Genomic DNA, 20,737 nt, shown 5'->3' on the forward strand with positions numbered 1-20,737 from the left:
TTGAAACAGGGAAGAAGCATATATCTTTTTCCAACCTCTTCAGGTAACAAGTATCATTAATACACGATGTGCCCCAGGCACAACATTTAGCTCCAAATCCACAAAACCAGCCTGAAAATGAATGAAATCTGAAGCGACTGCATTAGAGTCAATGGAGCACAGCTGAGTAGTTGTCGGACCCTGGTCTGAGCTGGTCTGATGCTATGTTATGATTGGTCAGTCTGCGTCCGGGGGCGGGACTTAAAGATCGGCGCTGTTCCTGGGGTCAGGAGACTGCTGCTCATGCACCGTGTGAAACTTTTAGCTTTGATTTTTTTGTGACATACATCAAATTTACTTTAACATACTTGTTAACTCTTATGTAAGTTAAGTTATGTAACAAACAGACTTATTTCAACCCAAACCATGATCTTTATTTTACACCAACCAAGTTGTTTTCTTGCCTAAACCTAAAGCTGTTTTGGTGACGAAACCTATGTTTCCTGTGAACACGCTGTCTGAACAAAAAGTGTAATTTTGATTCCAGTTCTTGTGTCATTCAGCAGACAAACCAACAAAATGAAGAAGGTCCGCTTCACCAACAACAACAAAGGAGGGTAGTACTTGACAAACTGCTCGGTGCCTGAGGTTTAACTGTTTGTGTCTCTCTGTCACAGATCATTATGTGTTGTGCACACTAACCTCCATCCAGCTTGTCTTGAGGCTGGACCCTCTTAAGCCAATAAAGGAACTGATTTAGTTTCTAGCTCGTCAAACCCAGCTGATGTTGTAGTAGTACTTCTGGATGCCAGACTTTTGTGTGTGTTCATCTGAAAACTTATATTCTTTATTGTCTACTATCATCAAAGTCCACACAAAATATTCAGTAACAAGATTTTAACTTTCATGTGAGTCTTGATCGTTTAAAAGTGAGTGAAATGCATTTTTTTCCCAAGCGTTTCTTTTGATGTAAGTTCAGGAATTATTGGCTGTACAACCTGTGTTTCGCTGCCAACGTTGATGTAAGCAGGTGAGTGAGGCTGTGATATCACTGAATGGGAACAGCTGTGTTGATGCAGATATTGGAGTGAATCAGATATGAAGGAACACGGTGTGCTGCACAGGCATGCTAACATGTGAGTCATGTAACATTTAAGCTAACAGGAGGTGAGATCACGGTCACATGGTGTACTTTAGTCGTCCATATGATGAAATGTGGCATTTTATTTGGAACCACAGACATCTGCAACATAGTTTAGAAATGACTCCAGATCATCTTATCAAATACTTTGCTGCCCACATCACTTCCTGTTTTTAGATTGCAATCGCCTTTTTCACAACTCAATCATCACCTGACTGAACTGACGTGACTCCACCAGGGGAGGCTTTGGATTTTTCTTTCTGAAACAGTAGCTAGAAACAAACTCAGACCTGCAGCAGGGTTCCTAGGCAGTATGGAATTTGATTTGTAATTTCCAGGTCAGGAAAAGTATGGAAAAATACGTGTCTTCAGACTGTTGCCCCTACTCTGTTTTCTAAAATATGAAATTTAGAATGTCTAAAAATAAATAGATCAAAGCAGAGTGTTTTTCATGTTGTTTGGAGCAGGCAGCGAGCAAAGTCAAATTGTTTAACACACTGTGAGAGAGTATGGGCCAGAGAGAGATGTTATAGCGTCTGACTTAATGCACACTCCAATGCAGAGCTGCTCTACACCGGTACGTCACAGCCTCACAGCTCTGACCCAAGTGCCTTTAAGTGCCAAAATGCACATTGTTTCTTTCCATATGACGTCATAGATGGGTGTGCTGTGCAGATCGAGTGCAGGCAGCTGGTGGCAGAGACTACCAACACTGCACAAATGTCTATGATTTGTGCTGTTTCAATTGATCATATTGGGATAAAACAAAGGCCACTTTAGTTGGATGTAAAAGGGGGAAGTGAAAGATTTAAAGCGTTGTGTTGACGTGCCTGGAGTCGGATGCAATTATAATGTGATGTGACAGCTGCTGACAACTGACCCAGATTTTTAACAGCGTTTCCCCAAACCTATGGGAACAGGTGAGGTTTTAGGTAGAAAACAGTAGCTCAAGTTAGCTAATGTTAGTTAGTAACGTTAGCCTGACAGTGGTGCATCCATGTACAGAATTTAGATATAAAAGACAGTTGTACTCAAGCACATTTACTCACCCTGCAAAAAAACAAAACAAGACAGCAATCCTTTCAGTCATGGACCCAACTGCACACAAAGTAGTTATCATCCACTGTACTCTTGTACACTTTCATCAGCTTGCAGTATAAAGTTAATAACATCAGGAGGTCTGGAGGATAAGGTTGTAACGACAGTTGTGCCAGCACTGGGCAGATCGGTCAGGTTGTGGGAAGAATTACTCTTCTTTGTTTTGTATGGATCACATCCAACATAAGTTATGAAGTCACCTTCCTCTATCTCCACCTCACACAGTGTATGGATTTATCACTTCCTGTCCTCCATCTGAATTTCATGCATCATAATAGTCACATGATTGCAAACAAGCTATCCAGCCATCTGCAACAGAATTTCAGTCAGGAACACTGGTCAAAGAAAACTTTATTTCCATTTGCAGTATTATAATCGGTGGCATGGCTTTGTCCTCGGGCCCCTCTGCCTTTCCTAGACCTACACAGGAATGCTTTTCCACGCACCTACATGGAAAGCCTAAGGCAGGGAGAGCAAAGACCCCTGGGAACAGAACAGAGCAGCATCAATGACAAACAGAAATGACATTGATAAGTCAAACACAACATGAAAAGGAGGAGCTGGGGTGGAGGCGGCTTGCAGAGGAAGCAGCAACAGTAAGCAGGCAAAAGCAGTTTAAATAGGGCGCCCTGAATGAGACTCACCAATTGGTTGCATAGAAAGGAATCATGTGATCTATCAGCTGACTCCCTTCCATCAATCAGCTGCTCCATCAGTTGATTGGGCTGTTTGAGATCAGCTGATGTAGCTGGGATGTGAGCTGAGCTTGACATGGTGTCCTGCCTGAACTAAAGCTATGCTCAATTAGTTGGAAAGAAATGCAGGAATATCATTAAATTGGATGTCTGGGTGAAGAAACATTTATGACTGCGTTCATCATTGTTTCCATGGACACAGTGAATAAGGAAGACTGCACAGTTGCAAAGAAAATTAAAATTATAATTTACCTTTTTTCCAACTTATTTTCAGTTCTTATTTATAAAAGAGACTAAAATATATGTGGAAAACAATAATATAATATGAATTAAATATGTTATGGGACAATAATACAAGTAGAGGTAGCACCGGTTAGTTTACTTCCTCTTAGAGTGGAGATGTTTGACAGTGAAAAGTTGTCTGCAGAGGAGTGTGGACTGATCAGCCACAATGGATAAATGCACGTTTTCTGACGGTTGGCTGTACTCAGAGGTCAGATATGGTCTGAAAAATCTGGTGTGGAAAAGTTTGGAATTTTGAGGTGGAAGATGTGTTGAAACCCTGTGGCAGAGATGTTAGCCAGTGGCTTAATAAGTTTGCTTTAGTCACACCTTTACATGTTGAGACACATCAGCAGATTATGATCTGAAACTTGATCATTCATGTCTTCATTTTGTTACTGCGGATGTTTTAAGTAAGCTTGTCCTCACAGTTGTCTGGACTCACACGTACTGCACATTTAAGTCTTGTTGCAGCAGTGAGAAGGTTTTATGTGCTTTTTTTTATTTTGCAGTATATGTGTTGGGATTTGCAGATTTTCTTGAAATTTGTGAGAACGTGTGAGAACTGAGAACATGTTAGGAGGTCAAATGGGGTGATGGAGCGTCTACTTTCCAGCTGATCCAGTAAATTTATCACCTAAAAAATTCAAGCTGATTCATTACACGATCCAAAAACTTCAAAAAATTGTATTGTTGGAGCAAGAAATGGACATCACAATTTACTGTGTGAATTTACACTGGGTGAGAGGTGGGGTACACCCTGGACAGGTCGCCAGACTATCTCAGGGCTGACACAACCATTCATGCTCACATTCACACCTATGGACAATTTAGAGTCAGGAATTAACCCGAAAACTAACACTGACACAGGGAGAACATGCAAACTCCACACAGAAGGGCTCCCCCACCACAGGTTCAAACCAGGATCCCTCTTGCCGTGAGCTGACAATGCTAACCACTGCACCACTGTGCCACCCACAGTATAAATGAGAACATTTTAAAATGTTTTTCTGTGTGAGGACTTGTAGAATAAGTGTCGTCCCTGTGTGTTTGTGCAGGTGTGGCTCCTCATTTGCACAGAAAAGCATTAAAACCACAGCAACATGCAAATAAAAAATCCACTGAAAAAACCTTGACTTTGTTTTTCTCATGTGCTCGGTACTCGCATGCTGGTGCCATATAAAGTGATGCATAATGTTTATTATTTTGAGGGTGGTGTTGCCCTGAGCAGTCATTTAGTCATTTATTTACTCTCTGAGTGACACTTGTAAATTAATCTGTCTTTAATGGAGGTTTCTGTGTACACTGGACGTCAATAGCTCCAGATGACTTATCCAGTTATTGACCGCACCTGTTCAGCTAAGTATATGCCTGAATGGGACTATTTGCTCAGTTGGTGCAAACACTTGAGCATTTAAAGCCCACAATGAAATACACTCAGCTCAAGTGCAGAAAAGCCCAAAAGCCCAAACCCCAAACTGAAACACAGGATTGCACTTGGCACTGAAACCAGGTGTTTTACAGTCAAAACAGAGACAGACAGCTAATCAGGAATGACAAAGTGAGGAAGGGAAGGTCATTGTGTCTCTGTGGTGTCAAAGACTCTGGCCTATTTTCTCACAGCAGCCAGCTATTAGTCTGCGACTGTGTGATCTGTCATTAGAGAGTGAGCCTTTGTGGTTCCAGCTCTTTGGAAAGAGTCACAAGCTTTTAGGACTCATACCCTGTCCTTATTGATAATTGCCACACGCACACACACATGCACACACGCACTAGAAACGCCAAGGTTTGATCCAGAGCCAAGAGCTGAATAGGAGGAATTACAGTGTGAGACAACAAGTGGAGCCTGGGCTGCCAGTAAAAGGTTCATAAATCAGAGCCGTCTGTCTGTTTTGATAAGAGGAGCAGATACATGGTGACACTGGCTGATCACTAACACTGTCTGTCTGCCAGATATCTTGGACACACCTTTGGCACAGTGATGTGTGTGTGTCATGTTTACCCTGATTATACCAACCACAGGTCTCTAAGGATTTCCAGGAAGTGTCAGTATCTGTATAATTATCTTGATATATTCTTCAGAACAGCTGGTTTAAGATATATATAAATATATATTTTAATTCTATAGATAAATGAGGTTACATTATATATGTCTATTGATCTTCAGGTTAGGTGTGTGTTCAGCGCTCTCTCCACCGAGTTAAACCTTGTTCCTTTGATGAGCCAACCACATTTGTACCAGTTTGTGTCTTATCCCAGAGACAGTGTGTGTGACCGTTGGACTCTGTTGTGTATTTGGGGAGAGACATGTTTGTGGCTGGCTGTATCAGCAGTGTATACGTGTGTGGGTGTGTGTTCCTGTGGGCGTGTGTGTGTGTGTGTGGTAAGAACATTCAGGCCTGTCACAATAACCACTTTTGGTGTACAATATAATGCCCCAGAACTGATTGCGATAAACGATGCTATCGTCATTTTAAGACCATTTTATGCCACTAATCTCATGATAATATAGTAGCACAATAATGCAGGTACAACTTTTCAAAGAGCACAGAAAAAAAAAAAAAATCTAACATAAAACGTACAGGCTGCAGGTTAAGGGTGAAACTGAGAAAGGTAAAAAAAAAAAAGTCATTAAACCCGCAGGAAATATCTACACAGAACAATATGGGTTAAAATTTAACCTTAAATATCTGCAACTCACTACCATCTAACCACTGCAGGTAAAAAAAACTCATCATGATCTGATTACTTTGAAACTGGCATGCAGGCATGCACGTTTGTGCAATAACAAAGATTGATCTGCCTCGCGGCTACACCCCCGTTTGACCGTGTGAAGGCCAGCTTATTTCAGCCAGCCCTGCTATCGACCTGTTAGTTCTCCTAGCCTCCAGTGCTAATGTGCCATTATGTAATGCTTCAGTTTGACCTGGAGTGATTACCACCGCTGTCAAGCTGAAGCCATGTGAACGGCTGCATGGGTTTTGTAGCAGCTGGGAATTCTGCCAAACAATTTAGTCAATTGAATTTTGAGTGCACATCATATCTTTTTTTTTTTTACTTGAAGGTTCTTGAGTCTGAGGAGCTTCAGATTGAACTTCACAGAGGACAGATGGTTTTAGAGGGACAGCCTGAGATAATAATATTAAGTGGAAATATAAGTTTGGTGTGAGAATGTGTGGCCTTCACTCTTACACAGTGCCACTTATGAATGAGTGAAAAGACGCACAGTGAGTCAGGATTTTTTTAAAAGGTAATAGAATGCAGAAAAAGTGTCCCAACTTAAGTCTCGTTCAGATCTAGATTAAAAAACTGCATTTTGCCTTTATTACAAGGGAGATAGTGTGCAGGTGACAGTAGTGTATTTTCTACCAATTGCAATTCGGCAACAGATACAAACACAGCAAAGAGATAAAACCATACAATTAAACAACACTCATTCAATGTGAAATTAAAGAAAATCATAGAATATTAAAACACACATCTGCTAGTCATAGGCTATATTAAAAAAGATATGTTTTTGAGTTGTTATTTAAAACTGTCCATTGAGCCAGAAAGTCTAATATTTTAAGACAGTGTTGAATATTTTTGGATCATAGCAGCTAGAAGATGCATCCCCAAAAGTTTTTGTAGTGACATTAGGAACAGTTTAAAGAGCAGCTGTGGAGGATCTCATGGGTCACGGAGGGATATAAGGTGATAGGGAGTCTATGATGTAAGAGGGGCGAGGCCTTAAAAACTACTAGAAGGACTTTAAAATCAATTCTAAAAGATACAAGGAGCCAGTGTGGGTTACGTAAAACAGGAATCATATTGTCTCTCTTTTGGTTTTTGTTAAAACCCTGGCAGCAGCCTTATGAATGACCTGTAATTTTGCAATAGTTTTAGGTAGACCAGTGTGTAGAGCGTTATAATAATCAAGATGACTGGAATATCTCAGCCTCTATGTGTAGTCCGATAAGTCAAGTCAGGTGTACTTAATCAATCGAAAAAAGAGAAGAATCTGCAGTTAAATGGATATTTATTGTCATTTTTCAGGCAAAAATGCTCGACCAACGCTAAATGCTTGCTGGCTCCATCTTTTCAGATTTGAGGATTTACTGCTCTTCTTTGTCATTCAAGTAAATGACATATCTTTGGGTTTCGGTTCATGTTCAAACAAATCAAACAGTTCGAAGGAAGTGCTTTTTGATGTTTCATAGGCTGAATAAGTAATCAAGAAAATAATCACTAGTTGCAGCCCTACTTGCAAGTTTCTCAGCTTAGTAGAAGTACAATACTAAATCACAGTAATAGCCCTTTAAGCCACTGCAGGCCATGTGGATGTCCTATTTTCTATTTGGGATTAATGAACTCCTCTCCTGCACTTTTATTTCCCTTCATAAATTTGGGGTAACTTGCAACAGTATCTACTGAGCAGTACTTGCACTCAAACTCATTCCCCTTCATTATTTTAAAAAGCTGTTTAAAGGAATACTTTACCCCCAAAATGATCATTTGTATATGAGGTACTTGTCCGGTGTAACGTCAAAATGGTGAAGAAAACTCACATTTCTCACATGTCTCCATGGCAAACAAAGAATCTAAAAACAGAGAATGAATTGGAGTAAAGGGGGCCACATTTAATATCAGTGACACTAAATCAAAACATTTGATTACAAACTCTCACACAAATTGTGCAGTATATTCCAAGTGTCATTTATCCAATCGTATGCTCAGTACTTCTCAGACACATTAATTTTCACCAAAACCTTACTATTTAAAATACTTGGGCATATCAGTCTCACACACTGATAAGTAGCACCCCAGGGCGACTGAATGGAAGGCATGAGCAGAGTTCAAACATGCACGTGCCCAGGCGCGTTACTTGTTTATGCGTAGGACTGTTTTAGAAGAAGTGTTTTAAATACTTAAGTTTTAGCAAGTAGCAGTACTGAGCATTCGATAAATGAGGCCTATTTCACACGTACACGGGTTTGTTTAAAAGTGTAACTTTTGGCATTTTGCCCACATGCAAATTATGTTTAAGTCACTAAAAACTGACCTTTTGTAAACTTGTTGGTGAAGATTCTCAGTCATCCAGGTCATGGTAATTTAAAGTGCTATATCGTAGGCAGCTGGACTTGCTTGAGTTTCTTGAAGATGTTTCACCTCTTGGAGGAGAGGTCTTCAAGAAACTAAAGCAAGTCCAGTACAATGTAGCACTTAAGATGACCTTTTGTAAAAGTACATCGAGGGTTAAGATTTTCAGAAACTCCATTTCCAGTGCTGATGTAGGGAGTTTTTGGCTTATTAAGTCAGAGTGTGTGCCGTTATCTACTTTGTTAGGCATCACAAATGAGGCAACATGCAGTGATGGATGTGAATGTACAGTTACTCTTCCAGTATATTGAGGAACAGAGGTGTCAGAATGTGCTATAAGCCCTGTTTCCACCGAGCGGTATGGTACAGTTCAGTTCAGTTCAGTTCGGTACACATTTTTTCAGTTTCCACTGTGAAAAGTTGTGGATGGTACCAATGGAACCATTTCGTATCGTCTCCATTTTTGGTCCCCCTCTGTTGGGGTACCTAGCACACAGATCTGGTACTAAAAGGTGGAGCTGTGAACACTGCAGTCTGTTGATTGGTAAATAGCAGACGGTCACTCTGCTCAGGGCTGAGCTGTGGCTGGTTTTGAGGCTCATGTAACCACTGTTCATACTGTGGAGAGTTTTAATAGTAAACTGTAACTATAAAATGAAAGGAAGTTTTGCTGCCTCTCACAGCAGCTGGAGTCGGAGAAAAATATAGCTTAATTCACCGGGCCAACTGCTGGCGACTTTTAAGGTGGAACATTAACTTGTTGTGTTACTCAATTCATGAGCTGTAGACATGAATCCATCAGCACACCTTAAATATTCAACATGACAACTTTGACCATTACTTTAGTTTTTATACGACATACACTTTTAGTAATGAGTGGATCTTCAAGCTTTTAAAAAATATATATAAATTTCGACCGGGTTATGTGAACTGCATATAATCTAATCCTCACTCGGAGACAAAAAAGTGTTGCAGAGCATTGCTCCTGTGGGCTCTGGCAACAGTAAACCCAAGAGCTTGCCTGAGAAGGACTAAATGCACAAACCTGCTGTTTTTAAATATAATCGAGAGACACTCCCACTGCAGCCTGATTTATTTTGTTCTGAAAATGTTGACTACCATCTGTGTCACCGGTAATGAGGAAATACAGTGAGTGCTGGACAGAGCAGTGAGTGACAACAACCCCGCCCACATTTAAGAGTACTGTTTGTGGTGGAAACCCTAGGGTCTAGGTACCATGTCTGAAGGGTTACTTTTGGTTCCAAAGGTACCGTACGGAAAGTGTTTGGTGGAAACTTTTTCAGGCTTTTGATTGGCCAACATCATCTTATTCCTCTATTCCCTTCTGTTGGCTTGGCATGATGTTGACACGGGATGAGTAATTGACATTCAATTGATCATTTTGGGGTTAAGTATTCCTTTAAATGCAGTTACTTGCCTTGAAAGAACTTTAAATTGACTCTGTGTTTGAAAGGTGCCACACCAGTAAACTTAACACTTCTGTCGTCATCGTACTTCCCTAAGACTATCTAGGAATAGACATTTATGAGTTATCTGTGTGTTTATTAGCTATGAATTTAGTAAAAAGGACACGTCTGATGAGTCATTTTATCATTGAGCAACAAAGGTGAGGACAACCGTCTTTGCCTCTGTCTCTCCCTCCTCTCGACCTCTCCTTCTCTTTAAAGATCGAGTGAGAAATCCTGATTGAGCAAACACTGTGGAGGAGTGACAAGTGGGAGCGGCGCTCAGAGAGAGGGAGTGTGATTACCTGCTGCTCTCTCTCTCTCTCTCTCTCTCTCTCTCTCTCTCTCTCTCTCTCTCTCTCTCTCTCCTTGTAGTCACCTCCCTCTCGGGGAGTGTACACACTCCTGCGCTCTCCCCTCCTGCTTGTTCACACACGCACTCGGCTTCATGCTGCACACACACACCCGGCGTCTCCTCTGACTGTCTGTGTGCACATCAAAGAAGAAGCTTGGTCAGGACTCTGCTCGGACAGGAGCGTAGTACGACTTGGACAGGCTCTGTATGTGTGTGTGAGTGTGTGTGTGTGTGTGTGTGTGTGTATGTGTGTTGTGCATGTGTGTGTTTGTAGAAGCAGTGTTGCTCCATGTGCTTGAGATAAAGCAAGCGGAGTGATTTTTTTTTTTGGTCAGGGTTTTTTGCCACTCAGATTAAGAACTTTTTCTGGCTCACTGACGGACCCGCTGCTTCTTCTAGTGCCAGTGTTGACTCTCTCGACAGGGTGAGTGCTGCTCAGCTCCCAGTTTGACTTTCACACACTCCCACTTGTTTAATTGCACTCTTTTTCCATCTCTTCCGTGTTGTCTCTTGATTTCTTTCATGCCCTACTTCCTCAGATCCTTCAATGAAATTCTGTTATTGAGCTGTTACTCTTTAGACCTCTGTCCACACAAATGTATGACTGTGTGTGTGTCTGTGTGTGTGTCTGTGAGCTCACTTTTTCCCCTGGGGATTCAAAGTGAGTGTGCATGAATACAGGCTTGAACAAGATGAAACAAAAATCCGTCTTCAACCGTTCCTCGCCTCCTCGAATCTGTGCATATTTGAAAAACTATTTTTATAAAGTTTCCCTGCACAGTGCAGATTTATTTGACAGCAGCCTCTGACTTGCGCTCCTTTCTAGTTTAATTATCCTATTGCTCAAACTTGGACAAGTAGCCACTCATTCGCTTCCATAAGCGTGGAAGTAGTTTCTATTTTTTGCTGACAACCAAAAGAGAGAAAAGAAAAAAATGTCAATATGAAACTGAAGCCGTTCCACAACAGTGAAAATGACATCATCATCCACCGTCCCAGTCAAGTCATCTCCACCACCACAGATGGCTATTTATGGCGGCGTCCACCCTTCAAAACACTACCATTCGCTGAAATATGTGCCTTGTGGTTTGAATCGCAGTCTGTTTGAGGTCTTTTCATTAAGCCTGGTATCCTGTTTCTCACGTCAAGGTTTATGAACCTATGAGCATGCAGAGCTGCTCGTCACAGCTGTGGAAGTGAAGCTCAGGGAGCTCCAACCTCAAGCCTTTTTGGGTTCTCACCAGACTGTGTCTCTGTAGCACCCAGTATCACAAAGTTGCCATTTAATTAGATTTTTAGGCTGGTTTTGCTTCCTGTTTCATCAGATAGTTCCTCATTTAAACAGGAAAATGTTTCTAACTTTTGCAAAGTTTTATATTTAACACTGATGCATTGAGCAGGTTGTTAACTTAAAGGTCCAGTGTGTAAAATTTAGTGGGATATATTGGCAGAACTGGAATGTTGAATGTGTAATAAGTATGTTTTCATGAGATCAAAAATCAACTTGAAATAAGACTTGTTGTGTTTTTGCTACCTTAGATTGAGCCATTTATATCTACATACAGAGTGTGTCTGCCATGTTGTTTCTACAGTAGCCCGGAATGGACAAACCAACACTGGCTCTAGATAGGGCCATTCATGGTTTCATGTTGGCCACAGTAGTTTTCCTACACACTTGGTGCACGGGAGTTTCAGTTGTTAGATTAGACCTTTTAAAAAAGGGTTAAACAAATTTATATTAGGGATGTTCACTTTTAGTCGTCTAGTCAGTGAAACGTTGCTAACCTCACTAGTCGGACAAAAATAAAGTTATTGCTAAAACCATCATTATTTTATTGCATTCAACCAGGCGTTTTTCCTAAAGACTGATATTCTTAAAAGAATTTCCCCAAAACTTAAGTAATTCTTATTTGTTAACTTTTATTTCATGAGTTGTTGTTTTGCAGGGTTAATTGCAATGTTCATACTGCACAGTGCAAAGTGCCACACTTTTCAGCGGCATCTAAAATACGATTTGGTTATTAAATATGATTAACAATTTCAAATGGCTCTTAACATATATGCTATGTTCCTTCAGACAATGTTTAAACTTATAGATGAAATTGTGCTCACGTTTGACCGTTTTCTGAGCCTTTTCTTTCTTTTAGACTAGTTGAGGAGTCAAAGTTTAAACTTTCATTCAAACGCCAGGGAAAATGTTAGTTGTGAGAAACATCCCAGTATATTTGAATCAGTTAGGTATTAAAAAAATATGGCTTGGTGTTTGTACTTGGTGTTTGTTTTGCATTGGATTGGCACAACACACAGGCACAGCCTTACTGATGTGTGTGTGTGTCAGTACCTGTGTCAATATAAAGAAAGACTCTTGAATGACACGTGGATGTTCTTTAATTGTTAAAGGACACAGAAATAGTGAACTCTCATCAAGTGGGCAATGATGGAAAACTCCCACTGATTTAATGTGATACCTGCCCTTATAAAGCATCAGTAGATGGATGCAAACACCATCAGTCCTAAACAAACACTTTGGTCTCATTCTCATAGGTTTGGCAGTTATCTCTACCTCTAAAAACAATGGTACATGCACCAAGTAGATTGCTGAGATCTGGGAATGCAGTGTCTTAAAAAGCCTTACTTTGCACATGACACTTTGCAGTCAGATGATTATACAGGTTTTAAACAAACCTGCAGGTTAGCCGAATGTGTTTGAAGAGTAAAATTAGGATTATGAGGATCAGAGTTTACCGACTCACTCTCTGGTCCAGCTTTGGGTACTTGCTGTAGTCATGCATACACAGTTTTTCTGTGCAGTGAGGGATTAGTACCAACATTACAGGAGCACTCACTTGAAGTGGAAATTAACACGTTTTTTGGTTTTAACCTATCATTATGAAGGAAATGTTGATTGCATGACATCATGACTAGAGCCTGACTGATGCAGGTACAGTCTATTTATATCTGTATCTATATCTATAGAGTAGTTTTCATATTGGTGCTTATCAGATAACATGTATGCCGATACTGATGCAGATGAAGATAGCTGTGACAGGCCAATATTCACTGACTTTATTGGCCAACAGGGATATCAGTCGGGCTATAGTAATGGCTATAAAATCGTGACACCATCAGTGTTTCAGTTGTTCCCTATAAGCTTCGCTTTCACAGTGCAGTCCTGTCTGCCACTGGGTCCTGACCTCCCAGGAAAGTTAAGGCTTAATTTCAGGCACAAAGGAAACACGTCAACCAATGCACAACCAAAACGGGAAGAGGACAGCGTTTGTGTTTTCCCTGGTAGCTATCGGTAGCTGTCCCCAGTCACCAAAGAGTGTCAGTATAAGTTTTTTGCAGTTACTGTCCTCAGTAGTGGAAGATGGCAGATGGTGGCACAACCAAAGTTTTTAGTAGTTAGGCTCTGAGGAAAATGTATATCAATCTGGTTGTCTTTGTGACAGTGGCGCCAACAAATGGAAAACACTAGGGGGGAAAGTTGAAAACTTTTTCACTGAAATGTTTTACCACCAAATAAATTGGCTTGTGTTTTTTTGCTGCTTCTGACTTTAAAGTAAAGTTACTTTGTTCCCAGATCTTCACAGTCATTTTAATGGATATGATGGTACGATAACATATAGATATGATGGTCAAAACTCCAGAAAACAAGATCGTAATGATCCTTTAATCATAGCGTCATGTCCAGTTGTAACAGACTTCTTTACCAAAACCTGGTGCCTACATTACCCACAATGCAACTTAACTGCCAGCATATTTACATTATCAAACTTGGCATTTTCAGTTTTATCTTGTCTTTGAAATAGGCTGGAAGAAAAAGACCAATTTGGATCGCTCCGCTATCATATTGACCACAGATTCACAGATGCTGCCGAGGGACAGAGAGAGTCAGTGCCAGCCTGATTAGGAACTCACTAGCCTTCCAACACAACACATTTATTGTCAATATTTTTAAAATACATAACGTAAATCCCACTGCAGAGTTGTTTTTCCATCCATGAGTCGATTGGCTTCATTCATATTTTCCACACCCTGCCCACCGGACTCCTATATACGTTAATCATTGATTCACTGCTGTCTGTTGACCTGTAAAACTGCCTCCTAGAATAAAGGGCTATTGTGAGCTAATCTGGACATCTAAATGTGTAATCGTGGATGCCATCGCTTGCAACAGTACTTTAAAAAATAACAGCATGGTGTCAGATCATGACACTTAAGCGGCGTATGTCGACACGTTGGATGAAACTAAGATTTAAGAGATTTTTATTTTTGCGTGGGTTTGTGCGTGACTGTGTGGATATCTGTACAAACACACCCTCTTGTAGAAAATGTGGATTCATAGTTTCTCAGAAGTCATTTATAGCTCATGTATATGCTGAATGCATACACAAAGCTCGAAGATCCCCCAGGTAAAGCCACTCACAGACGGACACTCGGCCATAGTCTGTCTTATCCTTTCATACTCATTCACACGTGTGCTCTATAGCAAATGAAGCAGCTATTGGATTACCAGTGTGGCTGTTATCCTATTACAAGACAGAGGTTGAGAGCTGTCATCTGTGTGTGATAGCAGACAGTCTGGACTGGGGGAAGTGTGTCTCACACGCTGGGATAAGAACAATGAGTAGGTGTACATACATATTGTTAACACACTGGCATGACGTGTGTTCACACCTGTACTTTCCTCGTCTTTAATTTCACTTGGAGCGTTTACAAAACATTACATCGACAGACTGAGAAGGCGGGGCTGCTGCATGCTTGGGTTTATAAGTAGTGGGTTTTTGGATCAGGTTTGGGATCGTGGGGTCGTCATTGTTAGGTCGAGAGAGGGCCAAAAGTCCTTACAGAGAATCAGTTGGAGGTACTGATAATAGATGTTGGTCCAAATTGTATTTCTGCTCATACCTTCAGGCCCAACGGTGCTTAGGTAACCGATATCTTGACACCAGTAAGTAAACTTTGAACTCCCCCTCCTCCAGCACCGAGCCTTGGCAAGCCAAAGAGAGGAGTGGCTGCTAGTGTATGCATTTATGAGTTATGAGGTGCTTAAAAGACAGCCTGTAGGTGAGGAATAGGTGCATACGTATGCTCTGCACGTCTCTATACAAGTTCAGACCTACACAGAACCTCTGGCAGAGCAAACCAGATGTACAGTATTTCTTTTTTAAAGTCATATCTGTATTTTCAGTTTAGCTTTATGACTGTTTTTACAGCCCCCTTATTGCGGTTGCTGCTGTGACTCACTGGTCACGGACTAAAATAAATTTCCCTCTGACAAAAAAGGGCTGTATTTTTTTATGTTATTTTGCCAGACACAAAGGCTGTCAGAGAAGCCGTGTGAATTAAACAGTTTTTCTGCTGTCACTGAATGTGCCTGACGGTCTTTTGATCAGCAAGAAGCCGGTGTAAAAATAGCCGGAATAGTGTTTTCGTCATCACTTCTGTAAGGCAGGCCGCCCACCATGCAACCCTGCTGTGTACCTGCTGCAAGACACAGCTGAGGGGAAGCTGCCACTGGCCTGATTACAACCTGCTTTAGATGTGACAAGATGTCTTAGCTTTCTGCCCTGGAAGCCTCTCCCTCTGGTCTTGTAAGCCTCAGCAATACATGAATGCTGATTATATCAACCCAGATGTGCACAGCATAGCATGTGCGCAGCTTACTGAGCATTGCACCGACTGGTTGATGCATTCAGAATCTTAGTCAAATGTAGAAATTTAAAGCGGATAATAGTTTGTTTCTCTCAGTGAGGTGTAGTTGATTCCTCTCATGCCTTCATGGATGTCAGCCTCTCTTGTAGTTTGGTCTGTTTAAGCTCCTACGAGGAAGTATATCTGTTTTGTTATTGTGAAATAAGGGCAGGTGTCTTGTCTTTCAAAGGCTGATAAGAGGTGATGATGATCAAGAATGTATTTAGGATGACTGTGCATTGCAACACATGCATTATCAGAGACAAATGAGTTTACATAATTGGAATAACTGACAGCAACTAAAGCAAATCACAACATGAATGCATTTCAATTCCAAAGTATGTGTAAAGAGGCACAGGTTCCCATTAATAGTTTGATTACTTGAGGTATGCAGGACACGCTAGCGGTGTGGAGCTACAAATGCCACGAGTCCTTATGACTTTGGAGATCCTGAGGGTTGCCAACTTCTTGCCAACAAGAGCGGGGTGAGTTGGGTTATATGAAAATACTCCCGATGCATGCATGTCTCATATTACTGTGAGTTATGGAGAAAACCCGATTGCAAAAGGTGCAGTTGGCCTTGTACACATTCTTACTCACACATCCCAACCATTGATAATAATTGTCTCTTTCCCTTCTGTAGCCCCTCCCCCTTTTTTGCTGGTGGACTACACTCGTAGTTGCAATTTTTAAAATCTTGCACCCAGGGCTCTACCCAAGTCAGACTTTTGACAGTAAAATCAGATTTCACCGTTTAAAACAAATATTCACAAACTTGTTTTTTCTCCATATAAAATGTGACAGCGTGTTAATATAACATCGGAAACAAGCTAACTGTGCTAACGGTGGATAGTAAATGCTCAACAGCCCACTGTAACGTCACCACTTCCAAGTAGAAGAGAGAAGATAATGCTATCTAGGAGCTGTACAGTGGAAATTTTCTCCTCTATGCCACTACAACACATCTGCAGCTGTCTGTTCCAAAAAGTAATGTAAAAGTCAAGAGCGTTCACTCTGCAGCAAAATCTAGGGACCAAAACGTCCCCAGTACACTGCACAGCACACTGACTAGTTACAAAACAAACAAAAAACTGCTCAACTCGAAGCAATCTCAGTCCACTGAGGGGTCTCCGACTGGGGATTTGAATCTCCAGCTTTCAAGGGGCAGCAGCCCTACTTGCACTGCTGTCAGCCTTTTTGTAGCAACACTGTCACAGCACTCATGAATGACAGTGGCCTCTCATTTGTCGTGACTCACGATGCATTCTCTGTTTGAGTAGTGTAACGTAACATGACAGACAAGCAGAGGGATGAAAGATCAGGAGGGTTTCTTTCTATCTCATACAAATGGCTGTCTGTACTAGTATCTCACTTTAAAAAATATGGAACAAAGTGCATCCTGTATTAGTTCAATACAAAACACATCTTTTAGGTTAAAGTAACCGGATGATTAACTCTTTCCCCAGCACCACCATGAGGTTGATATCTGTGATTTTGAGTGAAATTTGGATGGATTGCTGTGAAATTTGGCTCTCGCATTCATGTTCCCAACAGGATGAATTCTGTGATTCATAAATTTTTCATTGAGCACCACCATCGGGCCAAAATTTTTATTTGTTTAATAGTTTAGTTTATGACCTCATACCTGCTGTACTTTGTTTAGTGCTAATAGCAAATGCTAGCATGCTAACACACTAGTTTAAACATAGGTCAAATGTATACTCCCTAAACATCACCACGTTAGCCTTTGCCAATTTAAGCATGTTAGCATTTAGCTACAAGCACCACTGTGCCGACGTACAGCCTCCCTCACCCTTGTTCAAGCAAAAATACCAAACATCATCATTGCTGCTTTTTTTCCTAATAATATACTAAATATCTTTGGGTTTTGGACTGTTTGAAGACATGTTTGTAGACTCCATGAAATTATTTGTGGCGAGAAATTTTCATGATTTCCTGTCACTTACAGACAAAAGGATAATTCATATATTAGAGAAAATGATTTTAGGATTAATCGATAATGAAAACGCTGCCACTTGTTAAATTTTTGTTGCACTATTTCCACTTGGCATGTTTGCAGTAATTTGACACATAACTGTTAAAGTATTTATTGGACACTTTTTTATTATTGTGAGGAAGTTGGGGGATGTCCATCTTGTGCAGGAACATTTTCTTGCTGACACTGCTTCTTGTAGGATTTCGTACATTGAGGAGATGCAAAATTTGTTTTTTGTTAAATGGGAATACTGCAGGTTTAGCTGCCAGGGTGGTCATATCGATGTGACTGATAGTGTCTTGGAAGCAGCCAGACTCTTAAACACCTGAGACGTTTAATGAAACTCATCTTCAGGTGGGGAAACATTCCAGTGTGACAGCATGAGGCTCTCTGCGACAGCCTCGGGGTAGAAGGTGAGAGGTGGAAGAGTAAACCGAGACATGGGGAGTCATGATCTCCACCCGTGCATTTCTGTTACTCAGAGACTCTCCTGCTTTGTTTATTTTTTACCAGATATTTCTCTGTCTGTCAGTTTGATTCCTCATTCAGCTTCTTTCCAGCCACACCTGCATCACACCAACCAAATGCTGTTATTTTTACTACACTCACTGTGATGTCGCTCTGTTTGCATCTCGCTTGTATTTATTTAGCCATCATCTGAAAGGCCAGTGGGCAGTGCACATAAAACAGCAAAATGATGTCATTGTTTTTAGGACTGGATTTGTTGTCAGGTGATGTGACAGTAGGAAAACTGTAATATTTAATGGGTTTCATGTTTTGCTTTGCTCCATTTCCATTGCCCCTTTGCTTTCTTGCTCTCACTGTGTTGTTGTTTGCATCCATTTTTTGCGTTAACATCTTGTCCATCAACCTCCACCACCCCTAATTCATAAGTAATGACCATGCAGCAGGCAGGCAGGGAGCCAGGCAGAGTAGCAGAGTAGACATGCCGGCTGGCCAGGCCTGGTCCCAGCGGACTACAGCCACTTATCTCTCACAATAATGACATATGCATCGACTGGCCTAAGGAAAGTGGCTAAAAAGAGACTCAGGATTTGAGAAGTCTCACAGCTCTGTATTTATGCACTGTATTATAATTGACTCAGTTAGTGTTTTTATTTGGAGACTGACCAAGAAATATTAATAAAGTCAGAGTAACACTGACATTATTACACAAGCCATCTGTTTGTGACACAAACATTACACTCATGACCATGAACGTTATTTTCAGCACAAACAAATTATCTAATGAAGAAAAAAAAACCCAGTAAACTCATAAATCCTGTTCTTAAACCATAAACAAAGTCTTCACATGAATCATTTGCCAATGTTTTGATGCCAATTTAAGGTGTATTCCACTTTATAGCATCAATATTTAGATTTTCTTTGATAAGTGCTGACCTTAACTTGATATAAGAGCCTGTTTTGTGTTCCTTGTTACAATCCAAAATACAAAGCTTGGAAGTACTGACATAAAGAAAAAGTCACCAGAGTCATCATTATTGTTACCTGGTTCTTTAGATGCCCACCAAACACATGTTGACCTAAAATACAACCCATATACTTAAGAAATATTTGTGTTTTAATTTTAACACATTGCATTGGCTTGACCCAAATGAAGTGATTCGTTATTTACCAGCAGCCGTCAGACTTTAAAAAGCTTTTCAGTCAGTAATTGTTTAAGTATATATTTATTATTCTGGGACACAAGAACAGCTCAGTTATCGTAATTTAAAAATAAAGAGTAAGGCACAAGCAAAAACTCACATAATTAACAAATAATGGGAAAACAAGTGGGACTAAAATGATACCCTGTGGAACACCAAAACATGGCCAGAGACAGAGTTTCACACAAATATCTATAACTTCCTGATCTTAACTGTTGACCACATCCTGAAATTAACCGTCCCCAGCACACCTTAGTGTATTTGCATAGCATATTTCCACACAAAGGCAAGTCAAAGTGTTTTACATAATGCATAGAAGGGATCCTTTGCCGATTTTCAACCAGCTTTGTATATAACAATATGAGTAGTGTATGTAAATAAACGGTTGTAAGACAATAACTTACACTCTTTCTATAAAATATGGCAACCTTTTGTTAATTATATGGAAAATCTCCCATCCAATATAACTGAATGACTGTCTGCATATTCTGTCTGTTTTTGCCACACAGATAGAACTCTAATCAAACTGTAATATATGAACAAATATTCAGTTTTTACATTGCCTATTTCTCACTTGAAATGTCTTCAGAGACATATTTTAACTTACTTGTTAACTGTAGTTCAAATCGTTTGTTACCAGCCAACTGCCATATTATTTGTGGATGGGAAACTCAAATTACGTTATCCACCAGTGGGAGTGTTGATTGGTCTGGTGCGGCACAGTGCATTCTGGTAGTTGTGTTTTTTTCTACCTCCCAAGGAATAGCAAATGCCACAGCCCTTTTTCTCTGGTTGTCTTGGTAATTTAGCACCAATTTCAAAGTATTTGCGCCAGTCTTCTGCAGTTTTATGAAGAGACCGTATTTCCAGCAGTGAAGTACTTGTTTAAAAACATTTAAATTAAATGCGGAATGTATCAATTTTTGCAACAACAAATTAAAAAAAGATTAAAAAAAAAAGAAAGAAATGCTACAAAGGTGAATAATGAGTGTTTGTCAAAGGTGGTACCTTATTGTTTGTTGTTCTCATTAACACTTAGCTGCAGTTACTCTGTTTATATTGTTACTGTTGTTGAATAGAGCAATTACTCTGGCATGCTTATATTACTGGTGGGTGTGCCAAACCCTCTGTAGAGAAAAATAACCTATGTAATTTGCATATCAGGGAATTTCCTTACTCATATCACCTCGCCTGTGCAAGCACGCCAGCCTGTCTTTGTTGCGCATGAAATCAACCACATCTATCATTACTTGAGAGAAAGGAACAGGAGTATCAACACCTA

At 40.4% G+C, this 20,737-nt stretch overlaps 1 protein-coding gene across 2 annotated transcripts in view; it reads left to right on the forward strand.

The window, feature by feature from the left end:
• The window catches only part of coro2aa (coronin 2Aa), a 58,271-nt gene that overhangs the window by 16,666 nt on the left and 20,868 nt on the right, over positions 1-20,737 (forward strand). Inside the window, exon 2 of one of the 2 annotated variants that reach the window (XM_078166218.1) lies at positions 10,431-10,519. The exons of the other annotated variant lie outside the window; for it this stretch is intronic. The gene's annotated coding sequence lies outside the window, so the exon portion shown is untranslated. The remainder of the gene's footprint in view (positions 1-10,430; positions 10,520-20,737) is intronic. 2 annotated transcript variants of the gene reach the window in all.

This window comes from Epinephelus lanceolatus, chromosome 3 (assembly GCF_041903045.1).
Source record: "Epinephelus lanceolatus isolate andai-2023 chromosome 3, ASM4190304v1, whole genome shotgun sequence".
Taxonomy (NCBI): Eukaryota; Metazoa; Chordata; class Actinopteri; order Perciformes; family Serranidae; genus Epinephelus; species Epinephelus lanceolatus.